Source organism: Schistocerca cancellata, chromosome 2 (genome assembly GCF_023864275.1).
Source record: "Schistocerca cancellata isolate TAMUIC-IGC-003103 chromosome 2, iqSchCanc2.1, whole genome shotgun sequence".
Classification (NCBI taxonomy): Eukaryota; Metazoa; Arthropoda; class Insecta; order Orthoptera; family Acrididae; genus Schistocerca; species Schistocerca cancellata.
In genome coordinates, this window is record NC_064627.1 from 953,770,071 (window position 1) to 953,795,129 (window position 25,059).

Genomic DNA, 25,059 nt, shown 5'->3' on the forward strand with positions numbered 1-25,059 from the left:
ACCATATCGGTTGGTTCTTAGACGACTGGAAAATTGTAGCTGGTCAGATGAGTCTCGATTTCATTCGGTACGATCAGATAGTAGGGTTCGAGTATGTTGCAGACCTCACGAAACCATGGACCCAGGCTGTCAGCAGGGCACCTTGCAAGCTGTTGGTGGCTCCAGTGTGGGCTATGTTTAGATGGAATAGACCGGGTCCTCTGGTCCGCTCATTGATTGGAAATAGTTGCGTTCAGCTATTTGTAGACCATTTGCAGCCATTCATGGAATTAATGTTCCCAAACTACGCTGGATTTTGTATGGATGACGTTGCGGCATGTCAAGGGGACCACTGTCGTTGGCGAATGGTATGTTAGAACTTTCTGGACAATTCGAACGAATTTTTTGGGCACCCACAGCGCCCAACATGATTTATCGAACCTTATGGGAGATAATCGAGAGGTGAGTTCGACCACAAAATCCTGCTCCGGCAACTATTTCACATTTTAGACGGCTATAAAAGCAGCACGAATCAACATTGGTGCAGGGGACTTCCAACGACTTGTTGAGGCCATGCCACGCGGAGCTGCTACACTACGCCGGGCAAAATGAGGTCCAACACGATATTCGGGGATATTCCATGACTTTGTCACCTAGGTGTATACAAATGATTTTGAGGTTTAAAATGAAATAAAAAGGGAAAGAAAGGAAATTTACGAAGTCCCTGACAGACATAAAAGATACACAAACTGTGACTCATTTTAGAATGAGATGCATTATGTTACACAAAAACATAATCACAGTATACGCAGTAAATATGTACAGATATCTGAATCTATGATGTTATCTTCACACAAAGTCCCATGGGGAGAGCACTTAATATTGAAACTTAACATAATAGTAGGAACAGTACTATTCCTTTTAATCAGAATGAAGTGAATATAATAGAAAGGGAGTAAAATTATGAGGAAGCCACATAGCAAAGAACAACTTTTAAAAAAGGAGATCACAGCGTGCATAGTGTGAGAACGACAGGACAGGTATGCTGGTACAGATGGTAGACATGTCAAATTGTTTTCTTACAGTGTGACGAAATTTCACAACGAAGGGAGGACACGTTCTTATAATGAACATTTATCTGAACAGAAATAACAGGAACGCCGACTGCGGATGTTAGGAACAGTTGGCTTCTTTGATTTGCTCTATGTTCATATTAGAAGTGTCAAAAACGCGAAACAGCTGAAACAGTATTGGAACAGTCTAAATAATTGTGTGAGATCATAAACTGTGTCACAAGGTAAATGAAAAAGCAGAGAAATTGGTAGGTAGAGCATCACAGATAGCCATGCGGAATTAGCCGAGCGGTCTTGGTGCTGCAGTCATGGACTGTGCGGCTGGTCCCGGCGGAGGTTCGAGTCATCCCTCGGGCATAGGTCTGTGTGTTTGTCCTTAGGATAATTTAGGTTAAGTAGTGTACAAGCGTAGGGACTGATGACCTCAGCAGTTAAGTCCAATAATATTTAACACACATTTGAACACATTTGAAGCATCACAGATAGACGTTCAAGTAGTCAAGAAAACAACACAAGGGCAACCGAATCACTTCAGTCACTGATATATTTAATAAGTAATAAATGATGGTAGCCTGGCGCTGATACATTGGCTTTTGTTTGCCGGACAGTTACCATGGAATCACTATAAAATATAATTGAACATAACAGGATGTGTTGCGCTGATTGACGGAGTGTTCAGATATAAAATGACATTCATCTTGTGACATCCGGAAAAGTGATCTCCGTGAGATGCTGTTGTGGTCTGTGCCACTGGCCACCAAGGGACAGATGAAAGGGACGCTAGGCTCTCAATGGAGCAGCGTATATATGCAGCCTAAGGACAACAACAAAACTGGAAGACGATAGGCACTCACTGTGGAGAAATTCAAGTGAAACTCAGGAAAATAAAATACCGTATGGTTTGATCTGACAGACAATTCACAACATTATGAAACTTTTCTGCTTTAGCAGTAGCATCAAGAACGCCACAGAAACCTCCTAAACCCAAAACTTAGAACTCCTCCTTACTCACGCGCAATATTGATCTGATTCCTAAGCTAGGGGCCTGTGTGTTTGAGTTTAAATACTCTAACCGGAATGTTTCTTACATCAAGCAATCATAGATCCAGCCCAGTAGACAAAACAGTCGTCTTTGAAATATTAAGTGGTTTTTTACGGTGATGGGACAAAGGAGAAACTAGATTATTCAGCAGCATGTGATGGTCTACTCCAAGGTACTCGGGGCCATCTACTACGAACTCATTTCTACGTAATCAAAACACACACACAACGCTTGACAACGTACTCAACTTTGCACGAACTGCGCTCATTAGCTTCAATATGTCTACTGACAACACGTAGGCACATGTTATCTACATCCAGCGACATTAGTAATCTGACCACGAAATTCCAATCACCAATTTTCTCCTCCGAATGCGAAAATATTTGTTGACGCCGCCATTCATAAAAAAAATGGTTCAAATGGCTCTGAGCACTATGGGACTTAACTTCTGAGGTCATCAGTTCCCTAGAACTTAGAATTACTTAAACCTAACTAACCTAAGGACATCACACACATCCATGACCGAGGCAGGATTCGAACCTGCGACCGTAGCGGTAGCGTGGTTCCAGACTGCAGCGCCCAGAACCGCACGGCCACTCCGGCCGGCCGCCATTCATAGGGAGAACCGATCAGCATAATAAGACAAGGGAAACCACGGAAAGATATCGGTGTTCGTTTTTCCCGCGCGCTATAGTGAATTTTTGCGAACGTGGTTCGATGAACCCTCTGCCAGGCACTTAAATGTGATTTGCAGAGTATCTATGTAGATACTTAAATGTGATTTGCAGACTATCCATGTAGATTATGCAGATGTAGACCGGAGAACAGGATATGTGTCTTACAATGTCCTCTGTCGCTGGACCACGGCTCAGTGCAACCGAACCGTTTTATGGCATTAACTGACTTGTGCATCTTGTGTGTACGTCTTGTGTGTATCTACGTCTCAATCGTCTGTGCAGTGCAACTGGGTTCCGGCGCTACTCGTTAGTAAACTGTAAGGAATTAATCAGCAGTTCCAACTTACAGCTGTATATATCTTCTAAAGAAATGATTTTGAGCCAGCACTCGTGTCTCAAGCAGTGAATGAGGAGGAATTCTGGTTCCGAATGAGACGTAAGTGCTGTTATTCTTCCATTGCTAACTGAATAACCAACGATGTCAAGATTATGTGCCTAATGTTTAACTTCCATCACCCAAACTGCTATTTTCTGGGACGAACAAATGTAGAAAGCATTTAAAAGGAATTTCAAACAAACTTTTGAATGCCACGTTATCAGAGAATCTAGTCTTCACGACTTTACATCAGCGTCAGCTAACTTCAGACAACGCCTCCACTTTGCAGGCGTTTAAGAGGACTGCTTCTAGAGGCCATCCTTACTCCGCATCTTCCGTCTCAACTCTGGAGCAAAATATACCACCATCCCAAAACTTGACTAGACTTCGAAAATTGCTGTAGCAGTCGGACAAAGTATTCAGCTGCTCCCAAGACTTATTAACGAGACAATATTCGTCGTCGCAGCGATGGAACGCTCGCAGTGAAAGACAGAGCGGAAGTTCTGAATTTTCCGGGTGACAGGTGGGCTGGAGTCGGAGTCAAAGGCGGCGGGGTAATTGGCCCGGTTCGCTGGCAGTGTTCTCTTATTAAAAGTTTTCCTTTGATCCGTCGCAGGAACTCGTTACGCCGGCGTCGAAAATTGCCACGGCGCGACGCGACGGCGGCTAGCGGCAACGGACAAGTGCCGACCGCGGAGACTCGCCGCATGAAGGACGCGTCACGGGGGGTGGGGCTGCCAAACGTGATCTCCTGCGCATCGATGGCAGACATAACCACGAGATTACATAGAATTGTTGTCAGGTTAAAGTACCGAGCAGGAACGTTGAACGACATCAGGCGAATACAGTTCCTTGCGTGAGATTAGAGCCTCCAGAGAGATGCGAAATCAAGGTCACGCTCAAGAAATGAATGTTACGTATCGAAGCAGTGAATTTTTTTTTTGCTGATACAGTTTGTTGTATCGCTTTTTACGCTATATCATAATGATGTAGAACGAGTCAGCTTACAGAATATTAACATAAGTGATATTTACATGTGGCTGCATATTGGCCTTTTATATATGAGTACACATGGCACAACACAATATTTTCTTTCAAGAAACAAATAAGTATGTATCACTATCGGACTGGATAAGTTACTTGTTTGCCAATAAATATTCTTTAAAAGGAAATAAGATGCCCAGATTGAACCTTTTTGACTTACTTCCAAATTTATCTTTGTTATCGTTCATACATTTAATATAATTGTATAGGTAAGTAATTATCTTCAGAGCAGCATTATTAACTTCCTTGTGTGGATTGGATTGTTTGGGGGAGGAGGCCAGACAGCGAGGTCATCGGTCTCATCGGATTAGGGAAGGTCGGGGAAGGAAGGCGGCCGTGCCCTTTCAAAGGAACCATCCCGGCATTTGCCTGGAGTGATTGAGCGAAATCATGGAAAACCTAAATCATGATGGTGGGACGCGGGATTGAACCGTCGTCTTCCCGAATGCGAGTCTATTGTGCTAGCCACTGCGCTTCCTTCTGTGCCCAGGCTGTTTATATCCTAAAGTGGTATTTATGAGAATGTCGTTATTAGTTATGAACTCTAGGGGATTAATAGTAATATTTTTTTTTTGGAGAAGATATTGCCATGTTCTATGTAAAACACTTCCCAAACTTTTGTCTACAAGCTGTTTGAGTTTCAGCACTACCAATTACAGATATGGCACCCATTTGTCCAACAAAGGTGCTCTTTCTTAAAGGTTTGTTAATGAACAATACAATTCTGTATGACAGCTCTAAATGAAAATTTAAGAAGTATCTTAAGTTACTGATTTCTCTGTTCCGCTCTCCTGCTGCATTATGAAGTGCAAGAGTTCCTATACGGAATCGTCTGAGCTTTAATGTGATTTTTTGTCTTCATTCTCATCAATATGTACACAATGACATCTGAAACATTCAGCATTCCTCTTTCTCATGTTTTAAATTTATCCCTTTGATGTGCAGAACTGATCGTGAAGCACTTTTTGCCCTGTGTCATTGACCATAACTTCATAAATTATTTTTCTGTAACTGCATAGGTTTCTCAGTATACAATATTGTCTGTGACAGAAGTCTTGCCAATAACTTAATTTATTAATGTTACTATCGTAGTGCATAAAAGCTACCTTCTCATTTACCACATGTGAAATAGTGATTTACCAGGATCATGAAAATGTCTCGGAAGGACTAGGCCCCTTTAACTGACATTGTGGTGTCACTGCAAGACACCACATTTGCTAGGTGGTAGCCTTTAAATCGGCCGCGGTCCGTTAGTATACGTCGGACCCACTATCAGTGATTGCAGAACGAGCGCCGCTACACGGCAGGTCTAGTCTAGAGAGACTCCCTTGCACTCGCCCCAGTTGTACAACCGACTTCGCTAGCGTTGGTTCACTGACTACATACGCTCTCATTTGCAGAGACGACAGTTTAGCATAGCCTTCAGCTACGTCATTTGTTACGACCTAGCAAGGTGCCATATTCAGTTACTACGTATGAGAATGTATTCTGAACAGATAATATTGTGGATTATGTACCGTCAAGAGCAACGTTCATCATTAATGGATTAAAGTTAAGTATGAAAAAAATTACGTCCGCTTTCACAATTCTAATTCCTTGTCATGTTCCAGACCTGACGTCAGTATAGTTCTTCCCTCCTCACGCCAGCCTGTGTGAGCTAAAACGCGTGCATTTCGGCCTCCACTAGTAACACGGTGTTGGCTCTTCTGCCAACACAACAGACATCATTCGTCTTTGGACAACATCCATGGATAATGACAGGTCCCCTTTGAAAAACAAGTATAAAACCTGCAGTTAATTTTCCATTACAGGCGTTCGAAGTTGTGAGTGAGGCAGCAGTTAAATTACAATAATAAAATTATCAAACAAATTCAAGAAATAAGGCCTTAACAATATTGTCCTTTTTGAAGTTTTAAGTTAAACAGTTGTAAATAAACCTGCCAACTACAATAATTAAAAGAGTCCTAGATAAATTTCTTCAAGTGAATTCAAGTCCCGACATTTGGTGGGCCCCCAAAATATAAATATTAGCGAAGATAACGTAGGGTTTGCCCAAACTGTTCGCACAAAAATATTTACAATAAAAATTAGAACTAAAATACAATGCGCATTAAACATTAAAGAGAAAATATCCCGCGTGAAGCCAGTTATTCAAAGGCCTGTTAGTAGCAACTAAATTTCGTTTACAGTGTAAGTCAGATAACATAAGATATTTAACTCGAGCATAGACAGCCAGGACGCGCGACAGAGAACAAATAGCAGGCCGCGTTAGTAAATACTGCGGATCCGTGCACACGGCCGCAAGTGAGCCAAGCCCCAACGGTAAGAAGCCACCGACACGGAACACTTTGCCAGCAGCTTAGTAAGAACTGGTAACAAACAGGAAAGAAGTGTGTCTGACTGGACTATACTAAAAGTAAATTTATGGTTTAACCATGACTGCACTTATAAAGCGTTTCCAATACGTTTGATACGCCCGGAAATAAGCTTCGCTAAAATAACTACAGAAAAAGAGCGGTAATTTCTTCCAGAAAGAAATATAATAAATAACTCTCCAGTGTTATAACATTAACCGGAGTTCACAACATGCTTCAAAGGGCTGATTAATGATATCACAGAGCTCACCAGCTCCTAAAACATCGTGAAAACACACATTAAAACGTAAAACAACTGGTTATAAGCATCAAAATTTAAAACAAGGGTAATTAAAAAAAAGAAGAGAACTAAATAAGACGTAGGACCCTGACAGCTGAGCACTTTACGTAACCATAACAACATGATCCACAGCAAATTTTTGAGAGAGAACGTTGGCCAGCAAATAAAGACAAGTTGTTTCAAAATCACACAGACAGGGAAATACACTATTCCTAAATTACAAATCAAAGGAACAAAGCGTTCATAGCGACCCAATGAACATAAACACGAAAATCAGTTCAGACAGTGCAGTGTTACGTGGCTTTATCCTTAATTACAGACCTACTATTTTATTAGTTGATTTGTTTTCACCACGTAACGCCAGCTGTTTACGTCCTTCTTCGTTCTGACGCCACAACTCTTCCTTTCCTATATCTTTACCACTTTTTATCTATATAAATGATGAACTATTGGTTTTGTCGTTTAACAACTTTATAATGACTGTGGAAGTATTACAGGCATGGGGTCCCACCTAATGTGTCACCCGCCTATACGTTTTACATGAACCATTTAAGATTAGATCGACCTGTTTACAAAGAGAGAGCAGATCTTTTCCTTTGACGTTGTCCAACAACGACCTAGGAAGCTCGACGCCGCCCAGGCTCTTCCATGTCTCGCGGAACTTTGCAGCATTTGTTTTATTCCTTGCCCACTTGCCGCTACGTCGAACTTTCGTGGTGATCGTTGGGCAACGTCTTCCACGTTATCTGCAAAATAAATAAACTTTCTTCCCACAGTATTTCTAAAAACCCAAAAACAAACTTAAAGATCATAATAATAATAACTGTTCTTACAATTATTCGTATAAGTCTTCGTCGATTTAATGAGGGGTGGGCCAGGCCTAAGCCTTGTGACACCATAACAGCTTGCGGAGCAGGAAATCGGTGCACAGACGTTAACAACTAGTTGCGCACAACATAAGCGAAACAGACCTTTGCCTTCTGCCCAGTTCTGGCAAAGAAGGGTGAAACCGGAACGCGCGTCTGTTGGTCCAAGCACTGATGCTCCCCCCGGCTCCAGACTGCAAAAACTCCTGTCCACTTCCTGCGCCGCGCTTTTCGGAGGCCTCTCTCCGTTGGCGCGACTCTTCGGGGTCGCTTTCGAGGACTAGGCGAGGCAGCGATAACTCCACAAGGAAGTAATTCGCGCCCCCTGGTGACAAGCCAGCTAGAAGTTACCGATAGTGAAATGAGCTGCCATGGCTCGACGTGCACATACTGAGGGTTCAACGGGAAACTGACAACAATGGGAATCACAGATCTATACGAATCGGTGGGTGTTGTGGTTTCTTGGATGGCTCGTATCAAGAATATATGCGTGCCACGATTCGCTCAAACAAGGAAATGGCTGTAGAGACTCAGAAATCCTACGAATTTCGCTGGCTGATATAAACTGCACCATTATTCAGTAAATTACGATTCCGCCTGCGATGATGACGCAACGTATAGATTGGAATAACCGTCAAGATAATGTGGTTGCCTACCTTATAGGTCTCAAAGATGAATACTGAAAAGTCTGCACAAAAGCTATCGGGCTACCGGTACGCAAAAACTTGAACCGTGCTGAAAATCTATTAATTTGGCTTAGATATAAAATTGTGAGAACGCTACTGAATGATGCTTTTATCTCGATATCCACGAATAAATTTTCATGAGGACATTCATCGTAATCTCCTTTGAAGGACGGGGTGTTGTAATCACCTGTTCGTGTCCTGAAGGGGATTTTCACTCTGCAGGTGAGTGTGCCCTGATATGAAATTTCCTGACAGATCATTACTATGCGCTGGACCGAGACTCGAACTCGGGAACTCTGCCTTTCGCGAGCAAGTACTCTACCAAATGAGCTACCCTATCTCGACTCTCCCTAGGCCAGACCCAGCGTATAAATACAAATAATATTCAGAAAACAAACCAACATAAATGCATAAATACATATATATATATATATATATACAAACAGTAAAACAATTACAATATATAAAGACACAGAAATGTCATATCTTCAGGTAACAAATAAAGGAAAAGAATTTATAGTACAATAGATGGAAATAGGAGGATATGCATTTCCAGCGTTACAAAGTGCTCTATCAACTGAGCTACCCGAGCACGACTCAAGACCCGTTCTCACAGCTTAAATTCTGCCAGTACTTCGTCTCCTACTTTCCAGGCTTACAGAAGCTCTTCTGCGAACCTTTCTTCCAGAAGTGCTATTTCTGCAAGTTTCGCAGAAGAGCTTCTGTAAGTCTGGAAAGTAGGAGACGAAGTACTGGCAGAATTTAAGCTGTGAGAACGGGTCGTGAGTCGTGCTTGGGTAGCTCAGTTGATAGAGCACTTTGTAACGCTGGAAATGCATATCCTCCTATTTCCATCTATTGTACTATAAATTCTTTTCCTTTATTTGTTACCTGAAGATATGACATTTCTGTGTCTTTATATATTGTAATAGTTTTACTGTTTCTATATATATATTTGTGCATTTATGTTGGTTTGTTTTGTGAATATTATTTGTATTTATACGCTGGGTCTGGCCTAGGGAAACTATGCTATCGAACGAATACATCGATAGGTCGTGTGGAGAACCAAAGTGTTTAGGATCTTTGGTAGTGTTAACTCTGCAGCGTGGAGCGCAGGCAGAGGAGAGTCTGGCTGGGATGGTGCAGTGGAGCAGGTGTGTTGTGTGACGCTCCCGCGAGTTGCCGCGCTTTCGGTGTTGGGCAGCATGTAACTGCGCTCGATTTGCTATGATAGTTTCTGACACGGTGTCGCGGACGGGAAGCATTAGCTGGCGCACATCAAGAGCCCGTTTCGCCTGGTGACCGTGTCGAGAAGAAGGCGCGCCAACATCCAGCTTCTGCAACAGCGACGGCCGACAATGAGTGACTGTCGCCACCTCCTCGATCGACGGCTGCAAACCTTCAATCAACCAACAAGGAACACTGGAAGCACGTAAAGTTTTAGAACTGTATGGCAGACCTCAGCTTTTCAAAGTGTTCCATTTTCATAACTAAATTACAGCAACGTAGCATCAACCTTTGTTGCTCATTGTCCCAATTGCATTACCAAGCAGGGTCCCTTCCTTTTCTGGAATGAACTCGAGTATCGTTGAAATTCAAACGCCAGCATCATTCGATTTCACTGTTTTAATTTCAAAGTTCAGTTTAGGTATTCATAGCTGGCTACAATATTTAGATTACACAAGCATGAATTAAGAGTGCGAGTTTTGTTACCGTATTTTAGCTTACATGGGACTGCAGCTCAGCTTGGTACATACTAAATTTTACTATTGTTCACAATCATTTAATTCAAGTTCAAAGCTAAATCTCTTATTTCTAAATTGCGTAGATTCAAGTAGCTTTTGAAATGATTGTTGAGGTAGTCAAAGACTAACCGTATTTTACTGAATTTCGATGTGCTTCAGAAAGAAAGCTCACTATTAACTTCAGTCACTAAATTAACTTTCGATTTACCGGTTTTATTAATTCTTTTGCTAAATTAAGTCAGAGTGTAGTGAAATTTATTACTTCTGGCATCCTTTCAGTTTTCACACTACATGTGTCAACCTACAGTTGCCACGCTTCTAGTGCTAATTATATGTGTAATAACCTTTCTTTTTCAGTTACTATAGTAATTGTCCTTAGGACTGGCGACCGTAATTTCCCCCAAATCTCAAATATCTAATTACCGCTAGTTAATTGTTAACGTAATGGGCACACATTTACTTTCTTTATTATCTTTACCCCTTTTCAAAATTAATTTCCACCAGTTTCATTTGCATTTTTCCTTTCACCAAGATGTAACCATTTCCTCCCTCTTTACCGACAAATTAACTTCGGTGACGATTGCTTTTCCGAAATTTCCATTAGGTACACGCGGTTTAATTTTTCACTGTCATTAAGGTCGATAAGTGAGGGGGAGGTTACAACTTGCCCGCGAAAGGCAAAGGCCCCGAGTCCGAGTCTCGGTCAATACACACAGTTATAATCTGCCAGGACGTTTCACCTGTTTGGGTGTCTGCCAACATTCCCTCCATCTCCAGCGATGTCTACCTAGTTCTCTCTTCCTCATGTTATCCCTCTGGCAGTCTATTTTCTGCCATTCTATCAAAATAATCCTTCCATTTCCTACTATTCTATTCTATCCTGTCTTTAGATGAAACAATTTTAAATTTGATATTACTGTTTCATACCTTACTCTATCCAATTTATTACAGTCTCGTACATACCTCTTGAACTTCATCTCTGCTGCTCGTATACATGATTTTTCTTGCTTTGTTACTGTCCTTGACAAGGGACCCCATCCAAGAGTAGGGACAGCCATAGCTTTGTAGAATTTCATTTGTGTCTCTTTTCTTGTTTATCTTTCCAAATTCCTTCTAATTGTTCCGCAGGTAACTTGATGTACATCAACTTTCTTCTCAATGACTAGATAATTAATGTAGGATGCTTGTTCTAATATTTTCTGATATATTAATGTTTTCGATCTTACCGAATTCTTTCCTTCGAAAGCCATTATCTTGGTCTTATTTGTACACATAGTTAAGTTTTAATTATATTATTTTGGCTTAGTTTTTCAACTGCTCTTTGTATAATACGTTCCGTTTCCTGTGTAATTATTTGGTAATCAGCATATAAGAAGGTATTTAATGGGATGCTAGATCGTTTTTTAATTCCTGAGTGTATTTCATCCTTCCATTTCATAGTTATTTCGTTAACATATCAGCCGTAATCGGAAAGTAAGGTCCGAATAGGGTGAGATGGAAACAACTGGAAAATCCGATGGAACTTTGTACAGATGTGTTGGGCAGTGTCTTCAGTGTGCAGTGTGCCTATTGAACGCTTCACGTCGCTCGCTGCAATTCAGAGGCCAAAGGGACCACATAGAAGTACCTAACACAACAGTGTCTCCCGCCAAGTATGTCGAGCCCACATAACATAAATGTCATACCTTTTCTCCTTAAGACAATTTTCAGACGCATTTGCAGGGGCAATGAAGACGCTCCTGCAACGTTTTCGATGTGAAGTGTTTGATCACCCACAGTACAACGAAAGGCAGACCAGCGTAGAGAATTGCCGAAAAGTGCAGGCGACTGCATTCTGAGACGAGAGCACTAGAAAGCTTGTACAACGCCACGACAAATTTCGAAGTCGGAGCTGGGAGGTGTGGCTAACTGTTGCCAATATAAAAAATTCTTTTCTCTATGGTTTTCATTTCGCGACCGATCGGACCTTACTTTCCGAACAGCCCTCGTATAAGTTCAATGAAGTGCGTAGACTTCAACTTTGAGGAACACCTCGGTTTATTGAAAATTCATCTGACATTTTCGAACCGGAACTTATAAGTATTTTTGTATTCACTTGTAGACTCGTTGTGGTATTAACAAGAATTTATGGAAAACCTTTTATCTATAGTACTTTACACCAAAGAGGTCATTTTACCATATCAAGGGCTTTCTCAAAATCAATAAATGCTGAATACTCTTCTAAGCCAAATTCCCAACGTTTTTCAATAATTTGTGTTGTTATAAATATGTTTGCATTACACGAACGTCGTGGAGCCTGATTGTTCTTCTGAGATTATTGCATCAGAAATACAGATTGGCGCACATAAAACCGGTCCGAACCGGACTACGAACGCGCGTGTGTAGCATTACTGGCTATTCAGTTTCCTTGCCACCTTCCAACACCAGTACCGTTGGAGTGGTTCATACGGAAAGTAGTCATTATAAACCGTGTACTTCATTGACATGCCTTACCGTGTTGAAGAACTAGTGTTCATTGTAGAAGAATATGTGCGGTCGGAATCCATTAAAGTTGTTCGTGACACTTTTCATGAAATGTTTCCTGAAAGTAACATTCCTGCAATATCAACGATTCAGGATCTAGTGAGAAAGTGGCGCTCGACAGGCAGTGTTGCTAATTCAAAGAGAAATTAGGCACCAACTGTACGTAAACCTGAAGTTGTGGCAAACGTGACACTACACGCTGAAAGAAGTCCCTACAAGTCAACACGACGATTATCACAGCAATGTGGAATATCTCGCAGGTCATGCCAACTCATTCTTCATGGCTTAAAAATTAAACCTTACCGTGAGAGTGATGTTCAGCAAATAAAATAATCGGAGAAGGGTAATCATCCTTTCCTCCTTTTTTCGACGGATGAAGTTTGGTTCTCTCTGTCGGGTAACGCTAATTCACAAAACACAAGACCCTGCGCTACAGAGAATCCCCATGGCAGACTGCACAATCCGTTACACGACTTCAAAATTGGTTTATGGAGTGCTGTATGTGGTAACATAATTATCGGGCCATCGTACTTCAACGACACTGTCAACACATATGTGTACTTCCAAACCTACAATGAATTTTAATTTTTGGCTCTGTTAACTCCAAACGAAAGAAGTTGTGCATATTTCCAGCAAGATGGGGCAACTTCTTATACGTCGGATTTGTCCTTATCTCGTATACATACTGATTTTACAGAAGAGAGGACCATTAGTAAGGGCTTATGGCCACCCTGCTCTCCCGAATTGTCACCATGTGACTTTTACCTCAACAATCACACATCACTTGACACATTAAAAAAGAACATATGTGAAGAAATTTCGAACTTTTCTCAAAGAGTACTGAAAAGTTATTTCCTTAACATGCTTCGACGTGCACAACTTTGATTGGATGTTGGTGGTGAATATTTTGAACACAGTCTTTAAATTCCTTTCTAAAATATGCTTATAAAACTAATTAAAGTAAATCTGTTACCTACACTGTTAATTACATAGTTACTAATGAAACAGTACAATAAAAATGTAAGAAAGCGATGATGTACGTTCATTTTCTTTTTTCGTATTCCTTTCAGCGGAGGGGCCAGTTTTATGTGCGCAACTCTGCACTTTGCAGCACTGGAGTAAGACTTATACCATTAATTTTATGTCATGCATTTTGTAAACTAACTCATCTGTAATTGTTTGTGTCTTTCCTGTTGCTACGTTTAAATATAGAAATAAATGTATCTGTGTCCCATTCTTCAGGTACAGAGCAGTTCTACCAACACATGTTTAAAAAGTGCAAGAAGCAGAATTATGAAATGGTTACTTCATATTTGATCAACTCAATAATAATGCCATTTACGCTAGTTGCTTTCCTATTTTTCTTACATTTAAGACTGCTTTAAATTTTTTGTGTCGATTCTAACTACAGAGTTATTATCAACTTTTATAGAATAACGTTTTATAGAATAACGTTCTTCACTATCTTCATCATATCATAAATGTCTGTAAAGGTGTATCCATTAATCGTCAATAATACTGTGAAATTAGTTAAATTGTACAGGTGTTGAAACCTTAAAGACGAAATTAACTTTCGCATAATGCGCCACTTCCAATTAACGTAGCTTGATGAAACTTGACCATACATAGACGCGCTACATTACAATACAGAACATAACGTAACTGAAAGTAGTACGCAATGAGATGAACAGAGAGGTCACTTCCGTTCAAAGAATGGTATTACACTGAAATCACTGCGATTCATGATGGTCTTCTGGACATTAGAAAATGCGGGACATATGCTGTGTTATCACCACGAAAGACAGTGCATGCTGGCAACAAAGTTGGTAAGGAGTTCCCACAGCTGGGCGTTCGATTCCTCTACCAGCGCGTCTGACGACTGCTCGATGTTCATTGGTGCACTTGTGCGTGCTGCAGTGTATGTCATCAACGCATCTCACACGTGGTCCTTGGAACGGGAAGGCCAGCCCTTTGGCAGAGAAACTTCTCTTCACGAGACTTCCTCCACCTACTGCGTTCGATGCGGTCGAGCACTGTCATCGATAGAAATGAAGTTATGACGAATGTACCACTGAAAAGTCGCTTGGGAAGTGAGTACAGTGTCACATTAACGTTGACCAGTTAGTGTACTGTGTTGAAAGATTTGGAGGTCCAGCATTATACCTGTCCACACAACAACACTCTCACCCCAAAACAATAATTTTGAGATTGCTGTTTCGTGATCTATGTTAGTATCAAACCCATTGCTTTCTTGGTAGTTAGACTGATTGGTGACACTCACGACGACGTCCTCATAGGGTTGCGTTACAGGATTGGAAAGACAGTAACATACCAGTATATCTCTGTAATGCCTGAAGGAAATACTACCAAACTTCGCTCACAACTATTTGATCTCTGGAAAGATTTACTACGACAATAAGGTACACCTACTAATCCCTAAGCATTAGAATCTGAGGTGAAAAGGGTATAAATAAAAGAATAATAGAGTAACGCCTTGAGGAATTTAAATCTGATTTTGTATATGCATGACAAATTAGGGGTATAAAATTGCTGTGAAAGTCATATACTCCTACAGCAGATTCGGGTGGTGGTGAAGATGAGAAAAAGAGACCTGTAATAACGTCCGAAAGCAACATATGTTTCAGTCTTGTAATTAATTGACTCGGAATGCTTTAAAAGTATGAAGTGTACTCCGTCTCTAATTTGCCTCACGAATGGTACAGCCGAAAAATTAATTTATTTTGACGAAAACTGAAAGACCAACAGTACTGTATATCCCGAGCACCTGAGTAAACATCTCTAACTTAATTTAATGCAGAAACATCATTGTCTTTATTTATTTTGTTATGAAATTGTTTCTGCTTCACACATATGTACCTATGTGCCTTACATAGGAGAGAGGGATTGTAACACATGCTGCACATACCATGTACAAAATACAAAATCCAGAAAAAAAGAGTAAAACTTTAAATTTGCCCATATTACACAGAATTGTTGTGGTCTTCAGTCCTGAGACTGGTTTGATGCAGCTCTCCATGCTGCTCTATCCTGTGCATGCTTCTTCATCTCCCAATACCCACTGCAGCCTACATCCTTCTGAATCTGCTTGGTATATTCATCTCTTGGTCTCCCTCTACGAGTTTTACCCTCCACGCTGCCCTCCAGTACCAAATTGGTGATCCCTTGATGCCTCAGAACATGTCCTAAAACCGATCCCTTCGTCTAGTCAAGTTGTCCCACAAACTCCTCTTCTTGCCAATTCTATTAAATACCTCCTCATTAGTTATGTGATCTACCCATCTAACCTTGAGCATTCTTCTGTAGCACCACATTTCAAAAGCTTATATTCTCTTCTTGTCTAAACTATTTATCGTCCCTGTTTCACTCCCATACATGGCTACACTCCATACAAATACTTTCAGAAACGACTTCCTGGCACTTAAATCAATGCTCGATGTTAACAAATTTCTCTTCTTCAGAAATGCTTTCCATGCCATTGCCAGTCTACATGTTATGTCCTTTATACTTCGACCATCATCAGTTATTTTGCTCCCCAAATAGCAAAACTCCTTTACTACTTTAGGTGTCCCATTTGCTAATCTAATTCCCTCAGCATCACCCGATTTAACTCGACTACATTCCATTATCCTCGTTTTGCTTTTGTTGATGTTCATCTTACACCCTTCTTTCAAGACACTGTCCATTCTGTTCAACTGCTCTTCCAAGTCCTTTGCTGTCTCTGACATAATTACAATGTCATCGGCAAATCTCAAACTTTTATTTCTTCTCCATGGATTTTAATACCTACTCCGAACTTTCCTTTTGTTTCCTATACTGCTTGCTCAATATAAAGATTAATCAGCATCGGGGAGAGGCTACAACCCTGTCTCACTCCCTTCTTAATCACTGCTTCCCTTTCATGTCCCTCGACTATTATAACTGCCATCTGGTTTCTGTACAAATTGTAAATATCGTCTGTATTACGAAATTAATGGAATAATGCTTTGTTAGCATGAGTCACATTAATTTTCGATACTGATATTAGAACGATACTTTGCTTCCATTGTTATCTTCCTGATGATAGTGGTACGTTGTAGGAAAGTGTTGCACCAATATATACTGAAAAATGAACGTCCCTGAAGCTGCCGAAGCATTATTTTATATTAATAAAAACGAATAATGGATATGTTTATTTTTCTCGCAGCCAATACAATGTTGAGTTCTACATCCTTGTTAGACGAAAATATGACGTCCAAAAATATGGGTGTCACTTTGTTTCAGGAGGATGTAGAAAGATCACCTCCTGGGATAGCGTTTGACGAACAGCCTCGTTTATATAAACGTCTCTCTCTCTCTGTCGAAGAACTGGCAGCTATTACGACCATTTGTGGCGAAGTTGGTGGGGCAGCTATCGCAACAACTTCCGCTGATAGATTTATGAGGCACTCGTGGCCGGGGCCGGTCTTCACAGGTCTCCCTTTTCGCTCGGCTGCAGAGCTGAAGCAGAAGGCTTGTGAGGGCAGGAAAGGCCAGTCCGTGTAGCGTATTTTAGACGTGTGTGCCATCTGAGACGAAAATTCTCGACTGCTCCTCTTCACTGATGTCCTGTTATTGTAGCCCACCGTTATCAGCTTTGACATAATCATTTTACTTCAGATTTCTGTGAAAACTAATGCATTTTACCACAGCAAATCCATCGCTAAATTCATTTTACACCTTCAGAAACACTTAAGATAACTCCCTTCCCTGCAGTGATAAACATGAGCAGCAGTATCATGATGTTGGAAAATCTCAAAGGGTTTACTTCTCGTGTCGCGGACTGTTTACTGCTATGAAAATCATTTACATAATGAAAGTTTCGCTCCTGTTTTGTCGAAAGGACAGTTAATTCAATTATTTCTACTTCGTGTGATATGGCAAATAAAAACAAATCTAAGTCATACAAACAATCGTAGAAGACATGTTTCACAACCGAAAGTACGAGCGTATGAGTATCAAGCGAAATTTGCGACTGAATTGAGTATTTCTTGGTAAGTAGGCCGCAGGATGCTGTCTCGGATGGAGTGTCATCGACAGATGTAGAAGTAACCTTAGGTGCGGCCAAGGGAATCGTGTTGAGACGCTTGCTGTTGACACTGCATATTATTGACAATGTTAACAACAACTTTTGCTAATACTGCTGTTATCTCTAACGAAGTAATACCTAAAGAAATGGCATACATATTCAGTTAGACCTTGATAAGATTTCAAAGTACAGTAGAACCCCCCTAATCCGACCTTGGATGGTCCGTCACTCCGGTTAGTCCGATCATGCTCAGGTTCGCGAGCCTGTGCCGACTTGTCTCTGACTGGACGCCTGTCGGGCCATTGTTGCCGTGTCTATCGCTGTGCATATTGTTATACTGCACGTTATTGTGCGGTTTTATCCTTTGTTGGGATTAAAAAACGTCGTTGTTTCCTTTATTCCGTGTCTCTACAGTACTTATTACTACAGATTCATTGTGTGTACAGTTGTCTGTTTTGTAACATGTCTGGATTCAATCGTAAACACGTAAATCTTTCACAAAATGTATATTTGCAATGCTACAAAGACTGGACGAAGGACAATCGCTCCAAAAAATTGCGAAGGAACTGAATGTAGGTGTTGTGACAATTACAGATTTGACGGAGAATCGGAAAGACATTGAATTCTATACAGTTACGAATGATGGTGAAAACACTGTCAAGAATCGCAAAACATTAAAAAAGCCAAAACATGAACTGCTTGATAAAGCATTGTGGATGTGGTTTTGTCAAGAAAGAAGGAAATGAGCTCCAATATCCGGGCCAATTCTCAAAGGAAAAGCGATAGATTTGCACAAAAAACTGGAAGCCGAAAGTAAATTTGCTGCCAGTGATGGCTGGATTGATCGTTGGAAAACCCGTCATGGTGTCCGATTTGTTTCTATTTCCGGTGAAAAACTATCTGCGATTCCGCAGCTGCTAAGGGGTTTTCTGTTAAGTTTCAAGAAATTGTAGAAGAAAATGAACTGTTACCCTGCCAAGTGTATAACATCGACGAGACAGCGCTGAACTTTAAAATGTTGCCAACAAAAACGCTCGCAGCTTCAAATGAATCCGTAGTAGGAACGAAAGTTATAAAAGATAGAATAACAGACATTCCTTGTAGCAACGCAGATGGTACCCACAAGCTCACCTTTTTCGTCACTGGCAAATCTAAGAAGCAAAGGGCATTCAAAAATAGAAAGTTATCTTCCTTGCTGGTTTATTATCCCAAACAAAAATCTACTCGATGGACTGCAACCTTTTTAAATCCTGGTTTTTTGACGAGTTTGTGCCATCGGTCGAAAAAGACTTGAGGCAAGAAAATATGCCTGTTCGTGCTCTACTGCTGTTGGATAACGTACCACCACATCCACAGGAAGATTTGGTGATAGGGGACATAAAAGCTCTCTTTCTGTCTGCTAATGTGACATCACTCATACAAGCAATGGATCAGGGCGTTATCGAATAGTTATAAAGGCGATATCGCAGAATGTATACCAGATCAATCTTGGAAAAGTCTGAAGGAGGTAATAACTTATTTGAGACAATGAAATCCCAGAACATCAAAGATGCTATCCACACAATCGCTGCAGCATGGGATGAACTCAAACCTGACACACTGTGGAAATCGTGGCGTAGGCTACGGCCACAAGTTATGACTGAAAATGAGCATACTGAAGATGAGCAAAACAACGGCGCACTGGAAATCGTTAAAGATCTACAAACTCTGGAGCGAACGTCCCTGCAAATGAAGATGAAGAGTGGATCAACGAATGTGACAAAGACTGTGACACTTTTGAAGAGCTCAATGACGACCAGATTGTTGCCGCTGTTAGCCTTGAAACTGTGAATGAGGACTCCGACGGAGAAGACAAACCCCCCACCCGGATTTCACACAATGATGCAAAAAACGCTTTTGACATCGCCCTTCAATACATCGAGCAGAATCCAACTTCTACTCCAGTGGACGTTTTGTGGATAAAAAATGTAGGGAGACTGCAGCTAAACCTACAATAACATCTATTAAACAAAAATGTATCGCTGACTTTTTTCCAAGTAATTTGTTTTCGTTTTTACTGTAAAAGCAATGTATACAGTACAATCATTTCTTAGCTGATACATACTGTAGTTCATTTATTAGTAAAAAATTTCTTTTTTAAATACAGTGCTGTAAACCTTTTTAGTTTATAGTATATATCGTTTATACGCTGTTAAGTACAGTACAGAACTGTAATTTGTTTGTCGTTTCTCCTTTTAAAACCAATACATATTATTGTGTGTGTAGACGTTTTTTAGTTAATATATTGTTTAACAATGTATAAAAATATCTTTTTACATTACTGTAGATTTCTTTTAGTTATAAAATCATTTAATTTTTTGTACTAAATGTCTTTTTATATTTTTTCCAATGAATATTACATTTTTCGGATAATCTGACCTTTTTTTCGTTCCGACCTTGGTCCCGGTCCCGAAAGTGAGGATTAGAGGGGTTCTACTGTAGTGTAAAGATTGCCAACTTGCCTTAAATGTTCATATGTGTAAAATTGTGTACTTAAAACGAGAAATAACTAGTCGTACTACATTAATGTGTCACAAATGGAATCAATGAATTCTCACGAAACCTCGGGATCTCAATTTGTTAGGACATGAAGTGGGCCAATCACATAGGATCACACAGACTCAGTAGTAAGGAAAGACGGCAGACTTTGGTTAATTGGTAGACTCACAGAAAATGGAATTAGTCAACACAAGACATTGGTTATAGAACGCTATTGCGATCGACCCTGCAAGAATGATGAAGTGTGTGGCACCTACCAGGACTAAAACGAGACACTGACTGCATGCAGAGCAGGGCTTCAAGATTGGTTGCCGGTTCTGGCCCATGGGAGAGCGTCATGGATATTCTGAAGAATCAAAAAACTAGCATTCGCTTGGACGTAGATGTAGTCTATTCACTGGAAGCTTTCTTGCAAAGTTTGAAGAATAGGGTTTAGTTAAGGAACCTCTGAATAGACTAAAATCCCTAATTAACGCTTCTGTAGCGATCACGAAAACCAGATTCGACTGATTGTAGTAAGAAGACAGAATGGGGAGAAGCCCTAGAATCTGGTGCAGTGAGCATTGACTCTTGTCATGAACATTAGGTGTAGACGTGTATTCCGTAAGAAAATTAGTCGATTCACAAACCATCGATGGCAATGCAGGTACGATACATATATTTCGATGTTTTCATTTGAAACCTTAAATATTTATACAAACTCTGTTTGTTTTGAATTCTTTACTATCTTCACATCAGACTGCAATCACCCATCAGTTGTATCACCCACAGCTTTCTCTATCTGCTGAAATGCCTTTACGTTACAGTTTTTCTGCTTTCAATATTCAGAAGTAGGTAACTGTTATTCACATAGCTGATACGCTTACTAAGATTTCTTTTTCTAATCTGAAATTCCTTCTACGGTTATAGATTTTTAGCTATTTCTTTTAGTATATGGTGTCTCACACATACTTTCACAGTACATGGCCCTTAAATCACTGCTATACAATAACATTGTAGCTGTTAATCTACTTTGAAATACACCTTCTTATTACGTTGGGTTTTACTTCTTAAGTATAAGTTTTTTCTTCTGTATGTATCTATCAAAACCGATAGCTTTCTTTCTTTGTCAGGGTCTTATACGTTTATGATGTCATAGTGTAATGGGACAGTTCTTAGCATTACTCAGCAGCCTAGGAATGTTGTAATATATTTGGCCTACATAGAATCATAGGAGTCACATTAAATGCTAATGGATGTGTTAGAAACAGTGTCTCCAGTTAATTACAGGCATATTCAGTGTACCTTGTTGGCAGTCATGTCAGTGTGCCTGGTATTAAATCAAAGAATAGTCAGAGACAATACATCCCGAGATCTCAATGGAAACACCAGAATAAGTCCTTTCAACATTTGCTTTATGGCCATCGTGACATACAAGAAAATAGAGTAGCTGGACAATCAATCACATCCATGAGATGATGTGATCAAAAAAGTATCTCTTTTTCAAACCAAAAGCTCAATTCATGGGATCAACACTGGAAATAAGAACAAACTCTCCAGAGACTTAAAGTCAATTCCTTTGATGCAAAAAGGTGTCAGTTAAAGAGGAACACACATTTCCATTAACATGCTAGCAGTCATTAACATTTAACTACCAATGAAATCCCACTTAACAGGATCTATAGGATTTATTGATGACCATCTTCTCCACTGATGAAATTCTTGGTAGAACTAACTGATGTGAAGCAGTATATTTTTTTATTTTTGAGTCATCCATCTTCTGACTGGTTTGATACGTACCGCACAGAATTCCTCCCCTGTGCTACAGTAGCACTTGGAATCTACGTACGTAATAATTTGCTGTCAATCTCTGTCTTCCTCTACAGTTTTTTCCCTCTACAGCTCCTTCTAGTAACACGGAAGTCATTCCCTGATCTCTTAACAGATGTCCTGTAAATCTGTCTCTCCTCTTCGCAGTGCTTTCCACAGATTTTCTTTTCTTTTATTTCCTGATTCAACACAGAACCTCCTCTTTCCTTAAGTTATAAGTCAATCTAACTCTCTACATTCTTCTGTAGCACCACACCTTAAATGATTCGATTCTCTTCTATTCCGGTTTTCCCACAGACCATGCTTCACTGCCATAGAATGCTGCGGTCCAGACGCACATTCTCGGAAGTTTATTCATCAAATTATGGCTTAGGGGAGTTTGACACTAGTAGGCTTCTCTTGGCCAGGCCTGCTCTTTTTTCCAGTGCTAGTCTGATTTTCATGTCCTCCTTGCTCCGTTGTCTTTGGCTATTTTCCTACCTAGGTAGTAGAATTCCTTTACTTCATCTACTCTATGACCATCAAACGTGATGGTAAATTTCTCTCTGTTCTCATTTCTCCTGCTTCTCATTACATTCGCCTTTTTTTTCAGTTTACTCTCTGTCCGTATTCTCTACTTATTGAACTGTACATTCCGTTCATCACATCATTTAATTCTCCATTTTCACCCAGAGTAGCAACGTTATCAGCGAATCGTAGCATTAATATTCTTTCACCTGGAATTTTAATTCAATTCCTGAACGTTTCTTTTATTTCCATCACTGATTACTTGATGCACAGACTGAATAGTAGGGGCGAAAGACGACATCCTGTCTTACGCCCTTTTTAATTTGAGCACTTCTTTCTTGGCGTCCACCTCTGTTATTCCGTCTTGGCTCTTGTACGTATTGTATTTTACCAGACTCTCCCTGCAGCTCACCACTATTTTTTTCAGAATTTTGAACATCTTGCGCAATTTCACATTGGCAGATACTTTTTCTAGGTCGACCAAGCCTATGGACGTGTCCTGGTTTTTCTTTGGTCTTGCTTTCATTATCAACCATAACGTCAGAATTACTCTCTGGTGCCTTTACCTTTGCTAAGGCCAGACTGATGGTCATCTAACACACACTCAGTTTTCGTTTCCATTTTTCTGTATGTTATTCTCGTCAGCTCTTGCATTCTTCGAAATTGTGTTAATGATAGTTGTCCAAAAATCGGATGGTACGTTGTCAGACTCATACATTCTACACACCAACGTGAAATTTTAGATATTCTGATGGAACGTTATTTATCCCTCCCATTTTATTCCATCTCAAGTCTTCCAAGGCTCTCTTAAATGCTAATACTGGATCTTCTTTCTCTTCTAAAGTGACACCTGTGTCTTCTTCTATCAAATCAGACAAATCCTCCCCTTCATAGAGGTCTTCAATGTGCTCTTTCCACCTATCCGCTCTCTCCTCTGCATTTAACAGTGCAATTCCCGTAGCACTTAATGTTACCATTCTTGCTTGTAATTTGACCGAAGGCTGCTTTGACTATCTTATATGCTAAGTCAGTCCTTCCGAGAATTACTTCTGTTTCGATCTTATTGTATTTTTCATTTAGCCATTTCGTCTTAGCTATCCTGCACTTCCTCTTTACATCATTACTCTGCGATCCGTATTTCAGCAGTCCTGCATTTGCTTGAACATTTTTGTACTCGCTTCTTTCTTCGCTCAGTTGAAATATTTCTTCTGTTATCCATGGTTTCTTCGCAGTTATCTTCTGTGACCTATGTTTTTACACAACTTCTGTGATTACCCTTTTTAGTTATGTCCATTCCTCTTCAACTGTACTGGCTACTGAGCTATTCCTTATTGCCGTATCTATCTTCCAGCGTACCTCGTCAATCGTTAGTACTTTAGCATCATATTTCTTGGCATATTGTATCTTCATGACTAATCTCTTGAACTTCAGCCTACTCTCCATAACTACCACATTGTGATGTGAGTCTATATCTGCTACTGATAACGCCTTAAAATCAAGTATGTGATTTCAAAATCTCTGTGTGACCATAATGTAACTGAAAAAAGTATTCGTTATTAGTATTCGTTATTACTATCTGAAATATATTACAGAACTCAGTTAGTCTTTCTCCTCTCTTATTCCTTGCCCCATAGCCATATTCTCCTGTAACCTTTTCTCCTATTCCTTCCCCTATAACAGCATTCCAGTCCCCCATCTCCCTTTACATACTTTGTTGCCTTTTCAATATACTCATATACTTCCTCTGTCTCATCATCTTCAGCTTGCGACGTCTGCATGTATAGCTGAACTATCGTTGTCGGTGTTGTTCTGCTGTCGATTCTGATAAGAACAACCCTATAACTGAACTGTTCGCAGTAACAAATTCTCTGCCCTACTTTCCAACTCATAATGAATCCTACTCCCGTTATACCATTTTCTGCTGCTGTTGAAATTATCCTTTACTCATCTGACCGGAAATCCTTGTCTTCTTTCCATTTCACTTCACTGTCCCCTACTATATTTAGATTCAGCTTTTTCTCTTTTCAGATTTTCAAACTTCCCTATCACATTAAAACTTCTGACATCCCACGCCCGAGGTCTTAGGACGTTATCCTTTCGGTGGTTACTCAGTCTTTTACTTGTGGTCACCTCTCCCTTGGCAGCCCCTCCCAGAGATCCGAATGTGGGACTATTACGGAATCTTTTGCCTATTCAGACATCATCATGACTCTTTTTCAATTACAGATCACATTTCCTGTGGATTCATGTTTTGTTTCTTTAATACAGTGGTCTCCATTGCCTTTTGCGTCCTCATGCTATTGATCACTGCTGTCTCATCCGCCTATAAGGATAATTTCCCACCCCAATAACTACTGAGTGCCCTGAAACTCTGTACGCCCTTCATCCCTCTTTGACAAGGCCGTTGGTAGAATGAGGATCACTTCTCATGTCGGAACAGTTAGGCCGTCATTGCTGATTATTAATCTCAAATA